Source organism: Notamacropus eugenii, chromosome 5, assembly GCF_028372415.1.
Source record: "Notamacropus eugenii isolate mMacEug1 chromosome 5, mMacEug1.pri_v2, whole genome shotgun sequence".
NCBI lineage: Eukaryota > Metazoa > Chordata > Mammalia > Diprotodontia > Macropodidae > Notamacropus > Notamacropus eugenii.
The window spans coordinates 126,025,835-126,050,728 of NC_092876.1; the positions used below are offsets into that span (position 1 = coordinate 126,025,835).

Sequence of the window (24,894 nt, forward strand, 5' to 3'; positions counted from 1 at the left end):
TGACTTTTCACCCCAGGTGGCTCTTCTCCTAGTCTTTCTGTGAATCCTCTGTTAGATGGTTAGCACAATCTATTGGGAGTGCCTTGTAAAATCCTATGGATTTTATTATATGGGTAGCAGTTGAATTCTTCTGCATCTGTTATCCCACCCCCCTCAGGACCTCAGCAACTTCTTGGAGGATGACTTTTATGTCAAATGTCTTTGGTCCAGTATGTTGTACCCTCTTTTTCCCCAGCCCTTAGCACAGTGCCTGACACACAGTAGGCACTTGATAAATGCTCAGTAGGCTGATTTTCACACTGTAGCATTTCAGTTATCTTGTGACTGTGCATCTTCTCCGAAGGAAGCATATTCCATGATTTGCTGCTATTTTTTTCAGTCTAGACCTATGACCTCATTACTTGGGGGAAAGGTTCACTGATATGGATCAGCCACCTATACAACTCACCTGTGACTTAAGGTCTTTGAGAGTTGCCTGGGGAGTGGCTGGAAGTTGTGACTCATTCATCGTGACATGGTATAGTAGATAGAGAGCTAGACTCCTGGAGTCCGCAAGATCTCAATTCAAATCCTGTCCTGATACTTATTAGTTGTATGACCCTGTACAAGTCCCATATGCTCTCTCACCTGTGAAATGGAGTACTAACAGCTTCTACCCTACCGCATTGCTGAGGGGCTCAAATGACATACTAATATATGTAAAGTGCTTTGTAAAACTTTAAGGCACTCTATAAATGTAAACTATTATTATTATTTTCTTCAGTGTTTTCTTTTTTCTTTTATTAATTAATTTTTTTCAACATTCACTTCCATAAAATTTAAATGTTCTCTCCCCTGTCCCCCTACCTCCCCAAGATGGTATGCAATCTGATACAAACTCTACACATATATTCCTTTTAAACACATTTTCACATTGTCATGTTGCACAGGAGAATTATAATGAATGGGAGAAACCATAAGAAAGAAAAACAAAACAAAATAAAAAAGAAAATAATCTGCTTTGCTCTGCATTCAGACTAGCGTTCTTTCTCTGGATGTGAATAGCATTTTCATCATGAGTCCTTTGGAATTATTTTAGGTCCTTGCATTGCTGAGAAGGGCAAAGTCTATCAAAATTAGTCATCAAACACTATGGCTGTTACAGTATTCGATGTTCTCCTTCTTCTGCTCACTTCACTCATCATCCGTTCATATAAGTCTTTCCAGGTTTTTCTGAAGTCCACCTGTTCATCATTTCATATAGCATGATAGTATTCCATCACGTTAATATACCACAATTTGTTCAACCATTCCCCAATTGATGGGCATCCCCTCAGTTTCCAGTTCTTGACCATCACAAAAAGAGCTGCTATAAATATTTTTGTACATGTGCTTCCTTTTCCCATTTTTATGATCTCTTTGGGATACAACCCTAGAAGCCATATTGCTGGGTTAACGAGTATGCACATTTTTATTGCCCTTTGGGCATAGTTCCAAATTGCTCTCCAGAATGTTTGGATCAGCTCACAGCTCCACCAATGATGAATTAGTGTTCCAACTCTCCCACATCTTCTCTAACATTTATCATCTTCTGTTTTGTCATGTTAGCCAATCTGATAGGTGTGATGTGGTACTTCAGAGTTGTTTTGATTTGCATCTCTCTAATCAATAGTGATTTAGAGAATTTTTTATATGACTATAGTTAGCTTATTTTCTTCCTCTGGAAACTACTTGTTCATGTCCTTTGACCATTTATCAAGCTATTATTATTATTGTGCAGCAAGGTGGCGCGATGGATAAATTGCCTGGCCTGAAGCTAGGAAGACACATCTTCCTGAGTTCAAATCTGACCTCTGACACTTAATAGCTATGTGACTTTGGGCAAGGCACTTCACCCTGTTTGCCTCAGTTTCCTCATCTGTAAAATGAATGGAGAAGGAAATGGCAAACCCCACTCTAGTATCTTTGCCAAGAAAGCCCTGAATGGCATCACGGTGAGTCTCACGTGACTGAAAATAACAACATTATTGTCGTTATTATTATTCTTTAGCATGTGTCATTACTGAAACTTTCTGACCTCCATGTGGGTCCTCTGCGGTGCCAAGCTCTTCTCTTCATACCTTGCAGCTCTATAGGGAAGTACTTGTGTTAAAGAAATGGGCTTCAGCCACAGGGATAAGCTTGAGGCTCAAGGTGATGAAGTGTGCATGCACTGTAAAGCAGCCAACAATGTGGGGCTGGTGAAGGGTCCACCTTCGTGAAGGGCTTCTGTGTGGGTGCTCAGGAGAGGGACATATCAAAGAGGGCTGGAGGCATGAGGGAGGCAGGGAAAGATGGGATACACTGCTCTTCCACAGAGCTGGCGTGAGAAGAGGGCTTTGTAAACCATAAAACATTGTAGACACAAGGAGAGTTGTTACTAGCTTATCAGTTTGTTGAATGCAGACATTTGTCCTAGGCCAAGGCTGTGTGTAGGGGGCAGGGGGTGGATAATGAATCCCATGATAAAGAGGGACAGAGAGGCCTAGGGACCTAGGGGGCTTATTTGAACTATCCAGGAACAATCTGTCTGTCTCCCCTCGGGGTTTCTGCCCTCAGGCTAATATGCCTGCTTGGGGTTCCCTTTGAAGACCCACCTGGCATCTTGGGCTAATGTGGTGCAGGCAGCTGCGGAGCCAGTCTGTGGGCTGGGACAGATGGAGTCTGTTAGACTTAGGCAGCAGGGACAGTGGGAGCAGCTTCATTTTTCTTTCTTTTTCCCACCCCGTTTATGGTAGAAACTTCCCCCATAAAGCCTCTGTGTCGTGATGGTTCAAGGAAATGTGTTACAAGGGGGTGGGGGAGAGATTATTGGATGGAGCTTCTGGAGGAGGAGTCCCGTTCCAGCTGTTCCACCAACTTGCTGTGTAACCCTGTAATGATTTCATTTAAATGCTCTGGGTTGTTTTTCCTCTAAAAAGAGGGATGAATTTTATTCCATCTTTCTGGCCCTTTCATCGAGGAATGCTCACTCTCCTCCCCTCTGTCTCCTGGCTTCCTTCAAGCCTTAGCTCACATCTCTCCTTCTGCAAGAGGCCTTTCTCTGTCCTCCTCTCCACCAGCTTATTTCCTCTGAGATTACCTCCCATTTCGGTATGTATCATATATGCACAAAGTTATCTTCATACTGTCTCTTCCATTAGAATATAAACTCCCTGAGGGCAGGAGCCAGGTTATTTCTATTTTTATCTTTTGACCTATCTTTGTGTTGCCATGGATGAGCACAGGGTCTGTCACATAAGCACTTAATAAATGTTGCGTTTGATGACTAACTCATGGCCTGTAGTTCCTAACATTCCTTGGTTCTATGTTCTAAGTTCCTTCTGACATCCCACTGATCTGAATTTTAAAATTCTGACTCTTTCCTCCAAGCCTTTGGGGATGCTGGTGCTGGCTGAGGTTCTTCTGATGATTCTTCATCTCCCTCCCTGCTGGAGGTGGAGAGAGGGTTGGGGGAGGAGGGCTTGTTTCCTCCAGGAGACTCTTCTTGTGTCTGCAGAGGGATTTCTGAGTAGCATTGTGGTCCTATAAGCAATTCTGTGGGTATCAAACTCAGATAGAAGGGGGAGGGTCAATAAACTGTGAGCAACATATTGATTTAGAAAACTACAAATTAACATGTTTTATTGTGTTTTTGTTTATTTTTTAAAATATTACCTAATTATATTTTTATCTGGTTCTGCTTGAGGGGAGGCCGTGTTTGACACTTTTACTCTAGCAGACAGAAAGCTGAACTGGGACTCAGGAACCTTGGGTTCTAGTTGACTTTGTGCTATCTCAGGCCTCCACTCCCTCCCCTGTAAAATGAGAGGGTTAGACCATTTTCTAGGCATGACAGCTTTCAGCTCACATGTTCTTTGTTCTAAAGTTTTTCTGTAGCTCCAGCTTTTCTAGGTTTCTGTATTATAGACCTGATTCTGTCTCTGAGAATGAGTCACCCTAGAGCCTGACTATCTTGGAGTGGCGGAACCAGGATTAGAACCTGAGTGTTCTGATCCTGAGTCCAGTGGGCTTTCCCTAGCCTAGCCCAGGCTGAATGAAGGACGTTAGATGATAACTCCATGGGCAGGGGGAGAGGCTTTTCATTGGGAACCAATTTCAACTCTTCTTGGATCCCACCATCATCCTCTGTAACTCAGACCCCTAGGTCTGTCAGACTAAGTCTCTGTGCCCCCATGCACTTTTGTACTGTTATTTTTTGTATGTTCTTCTCCCCTCTCCCCCAGATTGTGAGTTACCTAAAGACAGTGGCCTGAAGTTTCTAAAGACCTTTCCAACTCTGATATTCTGTGACTCTGACCTTGTGTCCTGCATCAGTTAACTTCCACCTGGGCTTATAGTTTTGAGTAGTTTTTCATTGTGACTGGATGTATTTTTCTTTTATCTTTGTCTTATGCTTGGGATAGAGTATATATGTAGCATATATGTATATTATATATACATATATGCATAGCATAAGGGACAGTTCTTGTACTTAGAATCAGAAACACTTGGGTTGAAGTCTTGCCTCACACACTAGCTTGGTGACCCACAGTGATTTACTCTCTGAGTCTGAAAGTCAACATGCATCTGTTCAAGTCAGTAGGCATTTATTAACCACCTACTGTGTGCTATTCACCGTGCTCGGTATCAAAGACAGAAAGAAGGTCACAAGACAGCCCCAGCTTTCAAGGAGCTCTCTGTCTGCTGTAGGAGACAACATGCAAACAGCTCCGTATAAGTAAGATATGTCTGGGATAGATTGGAGATAATCACAGAGAGAAGGCACGAATATTAAGAGAGATCAGGAAAGGTTTTTTGTTTTGTTTTGTTTTTGGTTTTTTGGGGTTTTTTTGCAGAAGAGGGGATTTTAGCTGAGATTTGAAGGAGTCCACGAGGTACAGATGAGGAGTGAGAGAATGCCAGGGCCAGGAGACAGGCAGTGAGAATGTGCAGAGTGCAGAGATGGGGCGTCTTGTGCAGGGAATGGCAAAGATGTCAGAGCCTATGTTTCAGAGAACATGTGTGTGAGTGTATGAGTGTGTATGTGTGTGTATGTATGTATGAGTATGTGTATGTATGTATGTGTGTATGTGAGTATGTGTATGTGTGTGAGGATGAGTAGGTATGTATGTGGGAGTGTGTGTGTATGTGTGTATATATGTATGTGTATGTATGTGAGTGTGTGTATGTATGTGTGAGGATGAGTGGGTATGTATGTGGGAGTGTGTGTGTATGTATGAGTGAGTATATGTATGTGTGTGAGTGTATGTATGTGTGAGTGTGTATGTATTTGAGTGTGTATGTATGAATATGTGAGTGTGTGTGCATGTGCATATGTGCATGTACATGTGTGTATGTGTACGTGTATGTGTGTAAGAAAACTGGTAAGGTTGGAAGCATGGATATGAGGGACTTTAAAAGGCAGAGGTTTTTATAGTTGACTCCACAGCTGTAACATAAATGAAAAAGCAGCAGTAACACTGAGCAGGGTTGTTCTGATGATCCAATGAGTTAACATCGGTAATGGGCTGTACACATCTCTAGCCCAGCCTAGCACAGTGCCTGGAACATAGGAATAGGTAGGGACTGGACTTGTGATTTCATGGATATTTGGAACTTCTGCATCAGGAAAATCCCTCCCCCAAAATAGGTCAGTACCTTCTCTTTAACTTAAAGCCTTAATTTCTTAGGCACAGAGTAGTTAAATTGCCTTCAGGAGCTGGCATGAGGTGGGGCAGTGCCTCACACAGTCAGTGTGTGTCAGAGGTAGGATATGATCCCAGACCCTCTTGGCTATCTCTGTCTCCACTGTGATGTACTGTCCCACCCCTAGCAAACAGTAGGTGGTTAATAAATGCTTGTGGGTTGGTTGTTCAAGGAGTGTTTGTTGTCTTTGTAGAATCTAGAGCCGGAAGGGTCCCAGGAGATCATTTAATTCAAATCTCATTATATTGAGAAAGCAAAATTGAATTGAATTGAACACCTGCTACCCCAGAGCCAGGAAGTGATGGCGTGGATTACTTCAGCTCTTCCTGTGTTGTGTGTGGTTCGTTGGAGATAGCTGTGCTGGGGAAGTGGCCGACGTGGGCTGTGGGTTGGTTGGGGCGGGAAGAAGAAGACAAATGATGGAGTTGTGCTAGGGATCGGACTCCTAGGCTTCTCCCCGGGCTCCTCCTTCAAAGCGTTAGCTTGTAACTGCCTTTCTGCTCTTTAGCTCACTTCCATTCAGTTCAGTTCAGGTAGCATTTAGCACGTGGTTATTTATACTGCTGAGGCTCACCACTCATGTCTCTGTACAGCACTGGATTACAAAGTGCCTCCCCCACAGTAAACCCGTGAAGCCGATAGAAGGGATATATGATTGTCCCATTCACAGAGGAGAAAATGGACAGTTGGGGGCATGATTTGCCCAAATCTACAAGCCAGCCCCCTTTGGGGACTCAGACCTCAACTTTTTGTCTCCAGTTATGCTACCTGCCTCACAAGGCTGTTGGGAGGATGGTTCTTTGTGTGGTCAGTGAGAATGAGCAGTATCGGCTGCTACTCTCATGGGACTGCAATAAGGATGGTTAAAATGAAAATTGACTGGACAGGGAGTGAGTGAAGAGACAGTTCTGGTTGTGGCTTTTGTACTAACATGGTGTTCGACCATGGAGAAGTCACTTCCCTTTTCTTTGCTTCGATTTTCCTGTCTGTAAATTGAGAAGGTCCCTTGTATGTCTAACATCTCTGTTAAAAGATTCCTTCCAGATCTAACATCCTTTTTTCTGCATTCCAAATCTCCTCCCAGCTCTGACGTTCTGTGTTCTAAGGCCCTTCCCAGCTCCCACATTCTCTGTTCTAAGACACCTCTCAGTTCTGACATTCCATTTCTAAGCTTCCTTCCAGCTCTGACATTCCAAGTTCTAGGGCCTCTCTCAGTTCTGATACTCTATGTTCTAAGGTCCCTCCCAGCTCTGACATTCCGTGTTCTAAGTCTCCTTCCAGCTCTGGCATTCCATGTTCTAAGGCCCCTTCTAGTTCTGACTTTCTGTGACTCTGAACCTGTTTTGTCCTGTGTCTAGGAACTTCCACTTGTGCCTGTCATTCTGAATCATTTCTTTCTGGGCCTGATGTTTGTGTGTAGCTGTTCAGAAGTCTGCCCTTGTGGTGGGAGTCAATGAATCAATGAGAAAGGTGGCCAGTTCTTTTTCTGGGTGACCGGTCTCCTCCTTCCCCCACATCTCCCTAGGGCCCACAAAAGCCCCAAGTGGTATGTCTAATGAGCGTGTATGTGGCTGGGGGTGGGGATGGGGAGGGAAGTGAGGGTTGAGCCACACTGCTTCCCCAATTTCTACCCGCTTCTAGCTCTTTGTGGCTGCCTGTGCTGGGCAGCTAAGACAGCATCTAACAGCTCTTTATCGGAGTTAACAATGATGTAATGATAATAGTTTGAATTTCCATAGTATTTTTAAGGCTTGTACTTTCCTCAGTGACCCCCTCTGAGGTTGGCATTGCAAGGATCATAATCTCAGTATCCCAATTGAGTAAACTGAGGCTCAGAACAGTTAAGTGATTTGCCTGAAGCACATGGCTTATAAGTGTTGGAGCTGGTATGTGAACCTAGGTCTCCTGATTCCAAGTTCATTGCTTTTTTAAACTATACTTTAAAAAAAAAGCAATGGGAAGCTACTCCCAGAAAAGGAATTCCCATCCCTATCTCATGTATTATGTTGTATTGAGAATGCCCAGCACCAGGAAGCCAGAGTTCTAGTGTTTAGTCTTATACATTTGATATCCCTAGCTCCTTCAGCTTATTCTCTTATGTCATGATGTCTTGATTAGTTTATTCATCTAGGAAATGATGACAATAATTAAAGGGCTGCCATGTAGAAGAATTGTACTTTTTCTGCTAAGTCAGAGTAGTGAAACAGAACAAGAACCAAACTTAGAAAAAACAGTTTTAGTTTGGACTCTTATAATGACTAGCTGTATGATCCTGGGCAAGCTACTCAAATTCCACATCTGTAAACTAAGGCTCATATTCCTTATACAACTGACCTCTCAGTTGGTCTGAGGACAGCACTAGAGAAAGATTGGACACTGTCTTCTGCTCTGGCCAGAGCACAGCTAAGTATCATGTTTACTTCTAGGGAACAGATTTTAAGAAGGATATTGATAAATTTCAGAGAATCCAGAGAACAACCTTGAAATCATGACATAAGAAATTCAGCTGAAGGAGCTAGGGATGTCAGGAATAGAAATGACTTAGGAGGGATGCGATAGAGGTCTAGGAATATTTAGAGGGCTGCCATGTGAAGAGAGGATCAGATCTGTTCTGCTTGACTCCACATGGCAGAATTTCAAGTTACAGAGTTAAATTTAAGGTTGACATCTTGAAAAATTCCTCAGCAATTAGAATTGTAGGAAAGAGAACAGCTTATGGAAGGTCATATTGTAGAGGTGATCTATTTTCAAGTCTAGGTTAGACTTATTAATCGCAGATATTTCTTCAAGTTTTGAGATGAGATTCAGTGACTTTTTGAAATGGGGGTTGCTAGCGTATAAACATGTGACCAATGGGTGGATAGTTCATGGGGAGGCAGATTTCATTCTGTGAAGACCTTCCTAATAGTCAGAGCTGTCTGAAAATAGCACAGACTCTTTCATAAAGTATTGAGTTGACTGTTATTGGCAGCGTTGAATGTGGTTTGTGGTGGTGGGATAAGTGTTCAAACAAAGGATAGATGACCCTCTGCTAAGCATGTCATGGAGGAAATATGTGCTTTAGAGTGTTGGTGAGGTTGACAGGATCATGGTAGAAAAGGGATTAGAACTCCTGTCTCTCATCTCCCCTGTCTCATCGCATCACTCCTTCTACTCAGTAAACTCCAGTGACTCCCTATTACTCTTAGGATCAAACTTGCCCCCTTTTATTTGACATTTAAAGCACTTTATAACCTGATACCTTCCTACTGTTGCAGTTTTCATATATTCTGCTTCCTTCTGTGCACCATATTGTCCAGTCCCTTTCGAATTGGAAGGGCATCCCCTCATTTTATAGATGAAGAAATGAAATAACTTCCCCTAGAAAGGGGAAGTAATTTGCTCCAAGTCAGTCATCAGCCGAACCAGGGTACAAACTTTGGACTCTAAAACCATTGCTCCTTTCACTGTACCATGTAGTCCTTTATAACTCTGAGATTCTCTTAGTCCATAAATTCTTTCCTTTGCCTGTTGGAAGTAGAGTGGAAATTGAACAGGGGAGAGATGTGAAAGTGCTTGGAATTAGGGATGGAGAACTGTAGAGAGATGTTACTGTTAGTAAAGGCCTGGTAGCCTTTTGAAAGGGACTTGGAGGGGTTTGGAGACTGTGGGCCCCACTCAGCCACTTTGGGAAAGGTTCAGATGTTTCTGTTTATAGGTGCACCATTTTCTTAAGGCCCAAATGGTCTTGAACCTTGACAGAAACACGAAGACTAGGGCTAATTTAATTATTGGTCAGTTATATGTTTGGCCCAAAGTGGGATAAGGAATTATCATTCTTTTGTGTTTATCAATTTATTTTTTAAGTTATTGAAACATGTTTTCAAATGATAGATTTTTCCCAAATCAGAATATTCCCCTTATAAATTACCTTCCTCAAATCCATTTAATCAAAACCACCCAGTAGTGATACTGTGTCATACAAGTCCCTTTCCACTTTTGTTTATTGATTAACAGGAAGGAAGGCTATGTGTGTCCTTTAACTTTCAAAGTGTGGGACTAACATTATCTTTCTATTTGATATGCATTGTATTGCTTCTCCATATTGACTTCATGAACAATGTTGCCATCATTGTGTTTATTGTTTTCATCATTCTGTTTTCTTCACTCTGTATCATTTCATATAAATTTTCCCATATTTCTCTGAATTCTTATTTATGATTTATCATATTATGATTCATACATATTACCTTCATGTATCACCATCCATACTCCAGTGTCTGATCACATTCTGTTTTACAATTTTTGTTGTCACAAATTATACTGTTTTGGACATTTTTTTTTAGCAGTATAGGTCTTTTTTTCCTATTATTTGACCTCATTAGAGGTGTAGACCCAAGAGTGGGATTTGGGGGTGAGAGTCAAGTCAGAAAGCATTCATTAAGCACTTACTATGTGCCAGGTAGTAATAAGTACTGGGAATACAAATGCAAGCCAAAAGAAATAGAGTCCTTGCCTCAAGGATCTCATAGTCTTATGGGGAAAACAATAAAGAAAGGAAACTGAAAAGGAGTGGGCGAGAAGAGAAGGTACCAACTGAGAAAGAAGTCTGAGGAGTCAGACTGGAATGAAGGAGTGAACACGATTGATTGATAGGCATTTCCCTTAAAATGGAAGTTCTGGAAGGGACTGACCAATCAGAGGAAAGGGCCACAGGGGCAGAAGAGTCTTCCAGGATGAGAAGGTCATAGGGGAGGAGTGATGTTCCAGGTTGAGAAGATCCCGGGCACAGCAGAGAAAGACATGCAGAGTCAAGATGGGAAGTCCAAAGAGGAATGAAGGAGTGAAAGGTTAAAGAACATAAACAGTTAATTAAATTTTCTTGTAGAATCACAAGTTTTTTTCCAGAAAAGCTGAACCAATTCAAGGCCCCACTAGCACTGAATTAGCCTGCCTTTTTTCCCCACTGATGCTGCTCTAGCAATGAGTTTTCCCATCTCTGCTGTTTTGATTAGTGTGAAATGGTTCCTCAGAATTGTTTTAAATTTAGTTTCTCTGATTACACTGTATTATTAATTCCATTTGTATAACTTCTTTTACTACTTGCTTATTGGAAAATGAGTAGTAAACTTATAGATTTTATCAGTTCCCCATGGATTTGGGATTTCAGACTTTTTGTCAAAGGTATTTAGTATAATTGGGCTATGGCTGAAGTAGGGTAATGTATTGGAAAGAGCCTTCAAGAGCGTCAATTAACAAACATTTAAAATTTTTTGCTTTTTGAAATACATTTTTATCCATTTTTTATTTTATTGCATCTCCCACATTTTTCCTAGTATCCCATTACCTTCTTCTAGAAAGCCATCCCATGTAATAAATAATAATTTTTTTTTAAAAATGAAAAAGAGAAAGAAATCAAAGATGGTCAATACATTGAAAAGTCTGGAAATATGAGTGATGTCTGTGGACCTGTCACCTCTGCAAAGTAGTGGAGAGAGAGATCTCTTCTCATATCTCTTCACTGAAGACAGGCGTATTCTTTGTAATTTTGTAGCATTCACTTTTGATTATCTTGTGGTGGTTCTTTCCATTTACATTGGTGTAGTTGTGTATTCATGGAACTCTTCCCATCCTTCTCTGTGTGTGCTCATTTTATTAGTCATTTAGTAGATAGAACCTTATGCTGGGAATCAGAAAGACCCATCTTCCCGAGTTCAAATCTGGCCTCAGATACTTAATAGTTGTATGACCCTGAGCAAGTCACTTAGCCCAGTTTGCTTCAATTTCCTCCTCTGTAAAATGAGCTGGAGAAGGAAATGGCAAACTGCTCTAGTGTTGTTGCCAAGAAAATCCCATGGAACCCCTGAAAGGAGTTTGAAAGTGATGGACAATATCTGGGCTAAGTTGTGCCAGGTCATTGTCCACCTAGCATTCTCTCTGCGTCTCTCTTTGGGGCTGAGGATTTCAGATTCTGACACTGACTCATAGTGTATATACCCTGGAGCCTTTCTGGGATGGGCCGTGTTGTGGGTGTGACCACATATGGACTTTGCCTTTATACCTTTATGTTCTATGGCTTCAAAGGGAGTCAGGAGGAATCAGACACCATTGAAATGACTTGAACGAAAATAACAAAAAGAGCACAGTAATGTTCCGTTACATTTATGTACCACCATTTGTTAGCCATTCCCCAGTCAATGAGCATCTAGTCATTTTCCAATTCTTATCAGCATGTGCATATATAGGTATGCATGTTGTGTGTATGTTGTAATAATATTATAATAACTACCATTTATATAGCACTTTAAGATTTACAAAGTACTTTACAAAACTCATTTTATCCTCACTACAACTCTGAGAGGTAGGTACTATATTATCCCCATTTTTCAGATGAGAAAACTGAGGCACAGAGGTTAAATGACTTGCCCAGGGTCACATAGCCATTAAATGTCTGAGGCTGGGTTTGTACTTATATCTGTCTGACTCCAGGTCCAGTGTTCTATCCACTATGCTGCCTAGATCCTTAAGGTAACATATGGAACTGATGGAGTTTATTGAGTAGATATGGTAGTTGGGAAATAGATGTTCCTGTCCATTTTTTACCACTGATTAATGATGCCTCTTTAGCAAAGTCTCAAAACCCCTCTGGGTCTCAGTTTCCTCATCTGTAAGATAAAGGTGTTGGACTGGATGTTTACAGTTCTAATATGCTGTGACTTTATGAGAATATGATAGCAAATAAGCCCATTGGTTGCATTAGAGGTATCTGCTAGTATTCTCTGCATAGAATTCCCAGGAGCCTGGCTGGTAAGCTCTCCCTAGGCCCGGGAGGGTAGGTGGGGTTGCAGGAGGGAGAAGAGCCCCCTGGACTGCACAGCGTGGCCCAGATACTCCATTGCTCTCAAACTCCTTTTAGAAACACCCAGTCTGTTGGGCTTTGATGCCTTCCTGTCCCACTCCTTTACAATCCCAAACCATTATGCACATGCATATTTAAAGCTGTGAATAATTGGAGCAGCTGCCTGGCCCTCCCAAAAGACAGACCACAAAAAAAAAACCAACCAAAAAAACACAACAAAAAACAAGTCCCAAATCCTCTTGGAGACCAACTTCTAAGAACTGTATGTGTCCCCTGACAGATTCTCTCTGTCATTCTCTTTGGAGCTGGGGAAACTAGGAGAGGATTTTAGATTCTGACACAGACTCATGCCATATCCTGGAATCTCTCTGGGCCTGACTGTGTTGTGGGTGTGGCCACATGTGGACTTTACCTGTAGGTCATAGGATCAGAGATTCTCAGAGCTATAAGGAACCTCAGAAGGCAGGTAGATCAACTTCCCGATCTAGTACAGTCAGGATTTTATAGATTAGAAAACAGACTTGAAACAGGTAAGTGATTTCTTTAAGGTCAAATAACTAACAGGTGTTGTGGGTGGGTCTTGAACTCAGGTCACTTGGTCAGTCAATATATATTTATTAAGTGCACACCATTGCTGGGCTCTGTGCTGAGCACTGGGGATACAAATAAGAAAAAGAAAGACAGCCCCTGCTTTCAAGGAGTTTATAATCTGAAGGGAGAAGACAGCACACAGAAACAGAGGCAGAAGTTTCCCTGGGATATAGGGCTATGATAGAATCCATTAACTACTTTAGCCCAAGGAATGGGAAGCTGGTGGGAAATGAAGAGTTGGTTGGTCTGTGAGCCCTCTTTAAATGAAAGATTTGGTGAAGAGCAATCTGGAGCAATATGTCCAAAGAGTCCGTGTGTACCCTGTGACCCAGCAATTCCACTATCAGGTCTGTTTCCCCGGGTGATTAGGGCCAAAGGAAAAGAACCTAGATGTTCTAAAATATTTAGAGCAGCTCTCTTTGTGGTAGCAAAGAATTGAAACTGAGGGGATGCCCATCAACTAGGGAAAGGCTGAATAAGTGGTGGTGTGCAATTGTGATGGAATGCTGTTGTGCTGTAAGAGATGATAAACGAGCTGATTTTAAAAAAAACGCACAAAGACTTGCGTGAAATAATGAGTGAAGTGAGCGGAACCGAGAGGACATCTGGTACAGCAGCAAGCAATATTGTTTGAAATGTAACTGTGAATGACTAAGTTGTTTTGAGTAATGGGAACATTCATGTGAGCCATGAAAGACCTATGTAGAAAAATGCTATCCACCTCCAGAGAAACAACTGATATGCATTGTGTGGTCTCCCATATATCTGTGTCAAATGTTGGCCTTCTCTAGTTTGGGCTTTGGAGGGAGGGAGGCAGATCAGAACTCAAAATGTAACAAAAAATAAATTATGTGTGTGTGTATGAGTATAAATATGTATGTATGTATATGAAAGAAGCTTTGGGGGGGAGTTCTTTGCTCTGCCCTCTAGCCCTCCAATCAGTGAGGCAGAGGGTCCTGAAGAGGTGTGAGTACCAGCGTTGATGCAATCTGGCAGGCTGATAAGTTTCCTGGTGGCTACATTTCCTGGTAGCATGTTGAAGGTGGCATCCAGTCCAAGGAGCTTGTGGGAAATAGTCCACTTACTTTTAGTTTGATGCTCTTTTCTCCATAGTCAAAGTGTAGGCTGGGGAGTCCCTTGGCTTACTTGAGACCCTTTCAGTTTGTCCGTGAGGTCAAAGTATCTTCATAATAAAATAAGATGTTTTAGTTTTTAATATGGTAAATACTGATAGATATTACCTAGGTAACCAAAAGCTCTCTGGGAGGGAGGTCCTCAATTATTTTTAAGAGTATAAAGGGGTCCTGAGATGAATACTGCTCAGTGTATATAGTTTAAGGGCACTTAACCAGGGATCTGGTAAATTTGTTTTAAAAATATTTTGATAACTGTTTCAATATAATTGGATTCTTTTGTATTCCTGTGTGTTTTATGTTTTGCATTTAAAAGCATTATTCTTAGAAGGGATCCACAGGCTTTACCAGATTGCCCAAGGGTTCCATGATATAAAAAGGTGATAAATTCCTGCTCTACCATGTTCCTGAGAGGTTTTCTGTTTCTCATTTATATTTGATGTTTGGTGATACAGAAGACAGTAAGTGGAAAGACCACTGAATTTAGACTTAGATGACCTGAGTTCAAATTCCAGCACTAACTATATCTTCTCTGGACCTCATTGTCCTTATCTGTTAAAAAAAGTGAGGGGGTGAGATTAGATGATTTCCAAGGTCTAAACAAATGGTCCTGTGTTTCTTAAGCTTATCTCTGTGGTCAGAGCTTATAGAATCTCAGAATTTGAAGGGTCTCAGAGGTCATTTAGTATAACCTCTATCTAAGTAAGCCTCCTCTTTACACACTCAGTTGTTTTTTGGTTGTATCTGACTCTCTGTGACCCCATTTGGGGTTTTCTGGAGTGGTTTGCCATTTCCTTCTCCAGCTTATTTTTTTTACAGAAAAGGAAAGTGAGGCAAACAGGGTTAAGTGACTTGCCCAGGGTCACACAGCTTCGGGTTTGAGGCTGGATGTGAGCTCAGGAAGATGTGCCTTCCTGATTCTGTTCTCAATGCTCTAAAGCCCTAATGTTACCTAGCTGTCCTCCTTTCTACTTGATCACTGTCAATTGATTATCTAGCTTCTACCTGAGGATATTGGGGTTTCACAACCTCCTGAGGCAGCCCATTTTACTTAAGGATAGCTCTCATTGTTAGGAATTTTTCTAAATATATTCCAAAATCTTCCCATCTGAAACTCCTTCTTCTCCTGTTTTTCCTAATTCTTTCCTTGGGGCCAAAAAGAACAAATCTTATCTGTGTATTTCACTGTGTGTGTGTGTTTGTCCTTCGTTGCTGAAGAAGATCATGCCGTCAGAGAAATAATGACATGACTTGAACTAGACTTTGTTTTTGAGTGAGGGAGGGCTGATATTTCACTGAATTACCCAATGAGAGAGTAGTCACTTAGTCTCACCTCTAATAGGAGAGTTTGATATGTCTGGGGAGGGGCAGGAGGTATAAAAGGTGTATCTCTAGTGGAATGGATTTAGTGCAACCTCCGGACCAAAGGTCTTAGAGACATTGAAGACCTAACGTAGGGAGGCTGTCTGGGCTTGTGGAATTCCTTGGGCCCTGCAAGTTACTCAGTTTTCAGTTCAAATGAACTTGTTGCTTATCTTTAAAAAAAACAAGCTGGGAGATTTGTTCCAATAATGCTTATGTATTATCTCCATTTTCCATATGGAGAAACTGAGGCCCTGAGAGGGAAAGTGGCTTTTAAATTCATATAACTAATAAATGTCAGAGCAGTGTCTCTAATTCAGGTCATCTGATTCAGATTACAGTGTTTTTCCCCAACCATTCTGTGCTGTCCTTTCTCCTGTTGCTCCCCAACTCACAGCCTCTATTTATTCCCTCCTTTTTGTCACCTTCCTTCTCCATTTCTTAATTCAGTTCAAGTAAACAAACATTTATTAATCACCTGACAAATGCTGCATTGAGACCTGTGCTTGGTACTATGGGCGATCTACCAAGATGGTTTCCTTTTGAAGCTCATCTGAATCTCTTCTCTGTATCATGGTATAACTGTAGCCTGGTGGTCCTGTTCTCTGTACCTACTCAAGTGCTGAGTTCTGTATTTAATTGTACAAAGAATTTAAAGCTAGAGGGATTCTTAAAAATCAGCTAATCCCTTGATTTTTCCAGGGGTCTCAGAGATTTTGTTCAGTGGACCCTTCCCATCAAAACTATTTTCTTAATGATACTAAAATGGTAAATATAGATAGAAATAATCCACATAAATAAAAGTTCTTGGGAGGTCCTCTAATTTTTTAGCATGTAAAGAGTTCCTCAATAATTTTTGAGAGTGTAAAGTCCTGAGACTAAAAAGTTTGACAACTGCCTAGCTTACCTAACACTGTCATTTTATTAAGGATGAAAGAGAGGGCCAAAGGTGGGAAGGGATGCTCAAGGTTAGGTTCAGCTGAGTGAGGAATGAATTTGGATTGGAGTCTAGTTCTTTGGGGGTACCATCTATTCACCGTGTTTGCTCAGTCAACCAAATAGGTTTATTTGTATTTATATTATAAATCTATTCAGTACTTACTTGGAGAATATGACTGACTGAAGCAATCCCTCCTCCCACAGAGCTTAGAACAAGGAGCTCACCTTATAGAGAGGAAGAAAATAAGGGCATATACAAATACATGTAAAATTAGCATAAAGAGAATAAATGCAAATATCCTCATGGTTAAGGATGGGGTAGTTTGTGAGGGAAGAAGAGATCTATTTGGCTGGATTGCAAAGTGCAGAAAGGCCAGTGATGTTGGATGAGGCCAAAAAAATTGGAAAAAAGGCAAGGATATAAAAGCCAAACAGAAGAGATTATATTTTATCCTAGAGGCAAAGAGAAAGCCATTGGAGTTTATTTGACTAGAGTCAGATCTGAACCTATGCCAAACTTTGACAGCATAGAAGATGGCAAGGTAAAGGGTGGACTGAAGAGGAGAGAGACTGGAATTAGGTTTGTGGTTGTTTCACTGTTTGAGTCACGTCTGACTCTTTATAACCCCATTTGGGGTTTTCTTGGTAGAGGTATTAGAGTGATTTGCCATTTTCTTCTCCAGCTCATTTTACAGATGAGGATACTGAGGCAAACAGGGCTAAGTTACTTGCCCAGGGTCACATGGCTAGTAAGTGTCTGAGACCAGATTTGAACTCAGGAAGACAAGTCTTCAAATGGTGATGAGAGTCTAAAGCAGTAGATGTGTAAGCAGAGAGAAGGAGTCATATATGAGAGATTTTTTTTAAGCAACTGGTTGGATTTGTGGGGTAAGGAACAATGAGGAGTCAAAGATGAGACTGAGGTTACAAACTTGAGAGACTGGAATGGTGATGATACCTTCTGTGGAAAGAGGAAAGTTTGGACAAAGCGAGCATTTGCAGGAAGGATGATGTGTACAGTGTTAGACATATTAAATTTGTGATGTCTCTGGCAGATCCAGTTTGGAATGTCCACTAGGCAGAGGTCAATGTTTGGAGAAGAGACCATGATAGTTATTTGTAGATCAGGCAGTCCTCAATGTAGGGATGATTATTAAATCCATGGGAGCTAATTAGGTCCCTGAGAGAGTATGGAAAGAGAAGAGTACAGTGCCTGAGGCAGAGCTTTGGTGATCACATGCTGAATTCCTTGGTGAGTCTGTAAGCTCCTGGCAGACTGGGACCACCTGTTCTGTGTCTTCTGCATTTCTTACAGCACCTAGGACAGTGACTAACAAACACATAGCAGGAACATTATAATAAGCGCTGCAAAGACCAATCGTTTAGGAATTAGAAGAATCAGGGGTTGTTTCTGCAAACTTAATACTGCTTGGCAGTCAGAAACGCTACCTCAGTTTAGGCTGCATTATTAGAAACACAGAATCCAGAATGAGGGCAATATCAGCCCGTTTCTCCTCTGCCCACCCTACCATACTCTGGAGCACTGGATAGTTGTGGAGGAGGAACAGCCTTTTATACCATCCTCTCCTTGTCTGACCCTGTAATTCAGTGACACTGGTCTATTCCTCCCACAAGATACACCATAGTTTGACTGCATTTTCACTGGCTGACTGTCCCCCATGCCTGGAATTCTCTTTCTTCTTATCTCTGCCTTCTGGTTTTCCTACTTCTTTCAAATCTCAGCTATAAGCCTATCTTCAGCTAGAAGACTTGCCTGGGGCCCCTTAATGCTCGAGCGGTTCTCTCCGTTGATTATCTCCAATTGGTCGCTTATATATCTAATTTGTACATAGCTGTTTGCATCTTGTTTGCACCTTTAGAATATGAATGCCTTGAGGACAGGGACTGTTTTTTGCCTATCTTTGAATATTCAGTGCTTAACACAGTGTTTGACACTTAGTAGGCACTTAATAAATGCTTCTGGAAAAGTTAGAGAGGGTCCAAAAAACAATCAGCTGAGAAGTCTGAAAACTAACAAAAGGATTGGTTGAAGGAACTGGGAACGTTTTGTTTTGTCAAAAGAGCCTTGGTTGGCTGTGAGAGTGGTTTTTAGGCATTTGAAGGGCTGTTGACCCAGATGAGGAACTGGATTTGTTCTGTTTGGGTCCAGAGCATAAGTTGTAGAGAGACAGGTTATGATCAGAGTTGTCCAAACATGGCATTTTCTACTTCTGGAGGTAGTAAGTCTCCCAGGTCTGAAAGTCTTCAGGCAGAGGTTGAATGACCATCTGGGGGGGATACAGAAGAAATACTTATTCAGTTAGAGTTTGGACTAATTAACCTTTGAGGTCTCTCCTAATGATGAGATTTTGTAATTCTGTGAGTCCCAGCTCCGACACTAACTTGTTACCTTGGCCAATTCACTTTCCTTCTGCGGCCTGGGTTTCCTCGCCTGAAGAATTTTGCCTGCTGGGAACCCAGGTTTCCCAACAAAGGAACTGAAAGGAAAATCAGATAAATTACATTTATTTTGGAATTCCAGTGTCCATAATAATACTAGCTTGCATTTATATACCACCTACTGGGTATCGGGTACTGTGCTAAGCATTTTACAAACATCATCTCATCTGATCCTTGCAGCACCTGGGAGATGAGTGTTATTATTAGCCCCATTTTACAGGTGAAGAAATTGAGGCAATCAGAGCTTAAATACTTGGCCAGGGTCACACAAAAAGTATCTGAGGCTGTTTTTGAACTCAGGTCTTCCTAGCTCCAGGTCAGCGCCCTATCTACTGTACCACCTAGCTGCCCCCAAATTGTCTTCTTCACTCCTGAGACCCTCATTTCACCTCTGCTCCCAAATGACCACATTGTGGTTCAGTGGAGCAGGTTACACTTGTAGCCACAAGATATGGCTTGGGTATCTGCTTGTCATGTGAACTAAGCAAATCCACTTTGCTTCTCCAAGACTTACTTTTCCTCTGCTGCAAAATGGGGCTAATAACTGTCTCCTTGTAAACTTCGCAGGATTGTTGAGAGGAGCAAATGAGGAAATACACAGGCTGTTTATTTTTATTATTATTTTAGACTCTCTAGGCCTGATGCTTCTTTTAACAGATGCCATAAATACCTTTCCTGAGAGCTTATAATGCTGGAGCAGCAGAAGTGACTTTTTAGAATAAAATTAACAAGAACTAAGTTGTTTGTATACCCCAGAACATTTTGGAGTATTATCTTGTCAGAGCAGGAGATGAGAACAGCTCATTGACATATTAATTATCGCAGTTGAAAGAATCATCATTTCAGGTTCAAAACATGCTAGATAGGAGCCCTTTTAATGAGTTTCCAGACTTCAATATCACTAAAATGTCTCTTCCCATTCTAATGACAACACAAACTACATTTGGGTCTCTAATCAGGACCATTGATAATTAAAATGGAAATGTACCTTCTGCAAGACTGTAAATCCCCTGAGGGTTGGCACTATTGAGTAAGAAGAACCTTAGACTTAGAGTGAGGAGATCTGGGTTCTAATCCTACCACTGTCACTTATTAGCTATGTAAATCATTCTACCTAATATTTCATTGGGCTGAATGTAAAATTATATATTTGGATTTAAAAAAAAATCAACTATTGAAGTATGAGGTGAGGGAGAGATGACAACAATAGTTTCTGTAAAAAAGTCAATTAGGATTTATCAAGTGCCTACTATGTGCCAGGTGCCAAACTAAACACTGGGGATACGGGGAAAGGTACAAGACAAGCCCTTCTCTCAAGGATCTCACAGTCTAATGATGGAGATGACATTCAAACAACTATGTACAAACAAGATATAGAACAGGATGAATTGGAAATAATTGATAGAAGGAGGGCATTAAGATTAAGGAGGACAAATAAAGACTTCCTGTAAAAGATGAGATTTTATCTGAGATTTAAAGGAAGCCAGGGAAGGGAATAGGTAAAAATAAGGAGGGAGGGTATTCCAGGAAGGGAGACTAGCCAATGCAAATGTTTGGAGTTGGGAGATGGAGTGTTGTGATGGAAAAGCAAGGTATCCAGGGTTATACTATCACAGACTATATGGGAAGTGAATGAGGTGTAAGAAGACTGGAAAGGTAAGAAAGGGCCAGTTTAGGAACATTTTTGAATGCCAGAGGATTTTATATTTGATCCTTGAAGTGGTAGGGAGCCACTGAAGTTTGTTTTTTTTTTTGTTTTTGTTTTTTTAGTAAGACAGTGATCTGATCAAATCTGAGCTTTAGAAAGATTACTTTGATAGCTACATCTGGAGGACTGACTAGAGTGGGGAGAGACTTGAGGCAGGGAGACCAGCCAGCCAGCTACTGCAGTAGTCAGTAGTGAGGTTATGAAGATCTGTATCCAGGCAGATGTAGCATCAGAGAAGAGGAGATGTACAAGAGATTTTACAAAGGTAAAATGAACAGGACTTAATAGTTGGTTGTATATGGAGATTGAAGGAGGGTAGGGAATTGAGGACGACACCTTGGTTATGAGCCTGGGTGACTGGGAGGATGGTGGTACCCTTGATAGCATGATGATGCAACCCAAGGAACACATTTGAACTTAGGCTTCATTGAGAGGCATGATCTCCAGAAAAAGAGAGCTTATAGTGCCACTCAATTTACCTTGGTCAGACCCCATCTCTGGAGTATTGTGTCTCGTTCTGGGCATCTCATTTTTTGGAGGGCCTTTGAAAAACTAGAGAATGATTAGAGGAGGAGGAAGACTGGGGTGGTGAAGACATTAGAAATCATGGTGTCTCAAGGGTTGACGGAAGGAAGTGGGGATATTTAGCTTGGAAAAGAAAAGGCTTAGTAGGGTTGAGGGAGGTAGTGGGAGAAGGACAGAGGAATCTTTTAGATACTTGAAGATGTGTTCTGGAAGAGGGATTAGACTTGTTCTCTTTGACTCCAGAAGATACAAATTAGGAGCAATGACAGAATGGAGAGAGTGATGAACTTAGACTTAGGAAGACCCAAATTCAAATCCTGCCTCCCACACCTTCTTAGCTGTGTGGTTCTGGGCAAGTCACATAATTTCTTCTAGCCCCAGTTTTCTCATCTACATGATGGGGATAAAAATAGTGCCTGCCTCAGAAGTTGTTATAAAAATCAAATGGTAAAATATCTGTAAAATGTTTTGTAAACCCTAAAGCACTATGTACGTGTTAGTTATAATTATCAGTGACACCAATTCCCTTGTGTTTACTTATATGTGAGGGCAGCTAGGTGGTGCAGTGGATAGAGCACCAGCGCAGGAGTCAGGAGGACCTGAGTTCAAATCTCACCTCAGACACTTGACATTCACTAGCTGTGTGACCTTGGGCAAGTCACTTAACTTCAGTTGCCTCATCCTGGGTCATCTCCAGTCATCCTGATGAATATCTGGTCACTGGACTCAGATGGTTCTGGAGGAGAAGTGAGGCTGGTGACCTGCACAACCCTCCCTTACTCAAAACAAAGTCAAGTGCAAGTCATGTCATGATTTCTCTGATGGCGTGGTCTTCTTCAGCAACGAAGGACAAACACACTTATACGTGTGAGATGTAGAGAAGTTATGGGGAGACATTTCTGTTGAATATATATATCATTGCTTGAAGGTGACCTTTGTTTCTCAGAACCATAATGTCAAGTCCAGATGTTCTTAACTTTGTGTGTGTGTACATGTGCATGTGCGTGTGTGTGTGTGTGTGTGTGTGTGTGTGTGTGATGGATCCCTTTGGGCAGTCAGGTGAAGCTTATGAACCCCTTTCACAATAACATTTTCAAATGCACAAAAAAATTCATAGTATTACAAAGGTAACCAATTATGTTGAAATACAGTTATCAAAAATATACTTAAAAAACAAAAAACAAAACTAATTCATGGACCCTAAGTTAAGTGGGACTTGCATGCTCTAGTAGATCTTTCAAACTGTAAAGTACTTCCTGACAATAGCAAAGAACCCCCACCATTCAATGACTAGCCCAGCTGTGTGTGAAGAGAACTCATCATCAGAAGGCTAACTACCAGGTGGTGAATTATTTTGGGCCATAACGACTGACGAGGGGACATACTCACTGAAAAGGCATGGAGTCTTCATGGCTGCCAATATGCAAATCAGTAAGACTCATAGAGTATTACAGAGACCATCTAGAGATTCTTAACCTGGGGTTCATGGACCTGGGGAATCCATAGATAGATTTCAGGGGGTCCATAAATTTGGTTGGGAAAGTGATTACGTCTTTATTTTCATTAACTGAAATTTAGCATTTTTTCCTATTATGAATTCAAAGCAAACAAACACATATTATTCTAAGAATGGGTCCCTAGGCTTCACCTACCTGCCAAAGTGGTCCAAAACACACAAAAGATTAAGAACCTCTAATTTAGTCCAACCTCTTTGCATTTTACATTGGAGAGTTAACTGGAGCCTACAGAATTGAAGCCAGGAAAGGGCAGACCTTAGATTTGGAATCAAAGGATCTGACTTGGAAGGGACCTCTGAGGTCATCTAGTCCAACCTGTACTTGAGCTGGAATCCCTGACAAGTGTTGGTCTAACCTTCTCTTGAAAACATTCAGTGTTGGGGAAAACTCCTCCCAAAGCACCCCGTTCCATTTTTTGTCAGTTCTCATTTTTAAGTTTTTCTGCCTTTACAGTTGCTTTTTTTTTTTACCCAGTTATTCCTAGGTCACTCTCTGGACAGAGCACTGTCTGAAGGGTCAGAATATCTAGACCCTGAATTCTTGGCTCTGCCCCCATTTTTTACTTTGGCCATTTCCCCCCATATATCAGATCTGGAGATTGGACTTAATGGTGTGAGGGTTCTTTCAGTTATCACAATCTGTGGATCCAGTATTTGAATTTTACATTTCTTTAGCTAGCAGGTCCTTCTTTATTTGAAGGCCAGCAGACTTCATTAATAAATGGGAGTTTGATACTTTGCTGAGTATCTAAATTTCATAAATCTTGTTTTTCATATGAGGAAGCCCCATTCCAGCAATACCTTCCTAGGGGAAAGGCCATAATCAAGAGGAAGAGTCTTAGCTAACCTAATTCAATTCAAATCAACAAAAGATTTTTAAATACCTATTGAATATATGACACATTGTTAGGCACTGCTAGAGTGGGGTGTGCAGTTTACAAAATTTAGATATGAAACACTACCTGCCTTTGTGGGAACTTCAGTTTCAATTATGGGAGATTATAGGATCATAGATTTATTGAGCTAGAAGGAATGTTTAGTAGTCATTGAATCTAATCCCCTCCTGTTATTTTATTTTTTAATTTAAAATGTTATTGAATTACCAAAAACAAAATGATTCTCTTTCCCTTTTGTCCAACTCTCCACAATTGAAAAAAAGAAAAAAAAAACAACCCCAAACTCTTATAACATAGGTATTATCAAGCAAAACAAATTCCCTGTTGGTTGCGTTCAACAATATGTCTCATTCTGTACCTGAAGACCATCACTTTTCTGTCAGGAAGTGGGTGATGTGTTTCATCGTTGGTCCATTGGAATTGTGGTTGGTTGTTAACTTGACTATGGCCTTCAGAGTTGTTTTTACAGTACTGTGTACATTGTTTTCCTAGTTCTGCTCACTTCACCTCTGCCCTAATTCATACAAATCTCCTCACTTCACTGAAAATGTCCCTTTAGTTATTTCTTATGACATAATAGTATTCCATTACATTCAGATGCCATAATGTGTTCCACCATTCCCCAATTGATGGGCACTCCCTTAATTTCCTTTTCTTTACTGCTACTCAAAGAACTACCATAACTAGTTTTGTACATATGAGTCTCTTTCACCTTTCTGTGATCTTTTTGGGGTGTTGACCTAGTAATGATTTTGTTGGTTCAGAGAGTGAGCGCAGTTTAATGTCTTTTTTGGGCATGAATCCAAATTGCTTTCCCTAATGGCTGGACTAGTTCACACTTCCACCAACAGTGCATTCATGTGCTTGTTTTCTCATAACCCTTCTGGCATTTCTCATTTTCCTTTTTTGTCAACTTTGCCAATTTGATGGGTGTGAGGTAGAATCTCAGAGTTTCTTTAATTTGCAGTTCTCTAATTATTGTCAATTTGGCACATTTCTTTCCCCATAGGGCTATTGATAGCTTGGATTTCTTCCTCTGAAAACTGCCTATTCATATTCTTTGACCATATATTAATTGGTGAAAGACTGTTATTCTTATGAAATTGAATCAGTTTCTTATATGTCTTGGAAATGAGATATTTCATTTTGTCAGAGAAACTTGCTGCAATTTTTTTCTCAGATATTTTTTTCTCAGTTACTTGTTTACCTTCTAATTTTAG

The 24,894-nt window shown here is 41.0% G+C and overlaps 1 protein-coding gene across 3 annotated transcripts in view; it reads left to right on the forward strand.

The window, feature by feature from the left end:
• PAK1 (p21 (RAC1) activated kinase 1) overlaps nt 1-24,894 on the forward strand; it is a 205,986-nt gene that overhangs the window by 54,149 nt on the left and 126,943 nt on the right. The gene's annotated exons all lie outside the window — the stretch shown is intronic.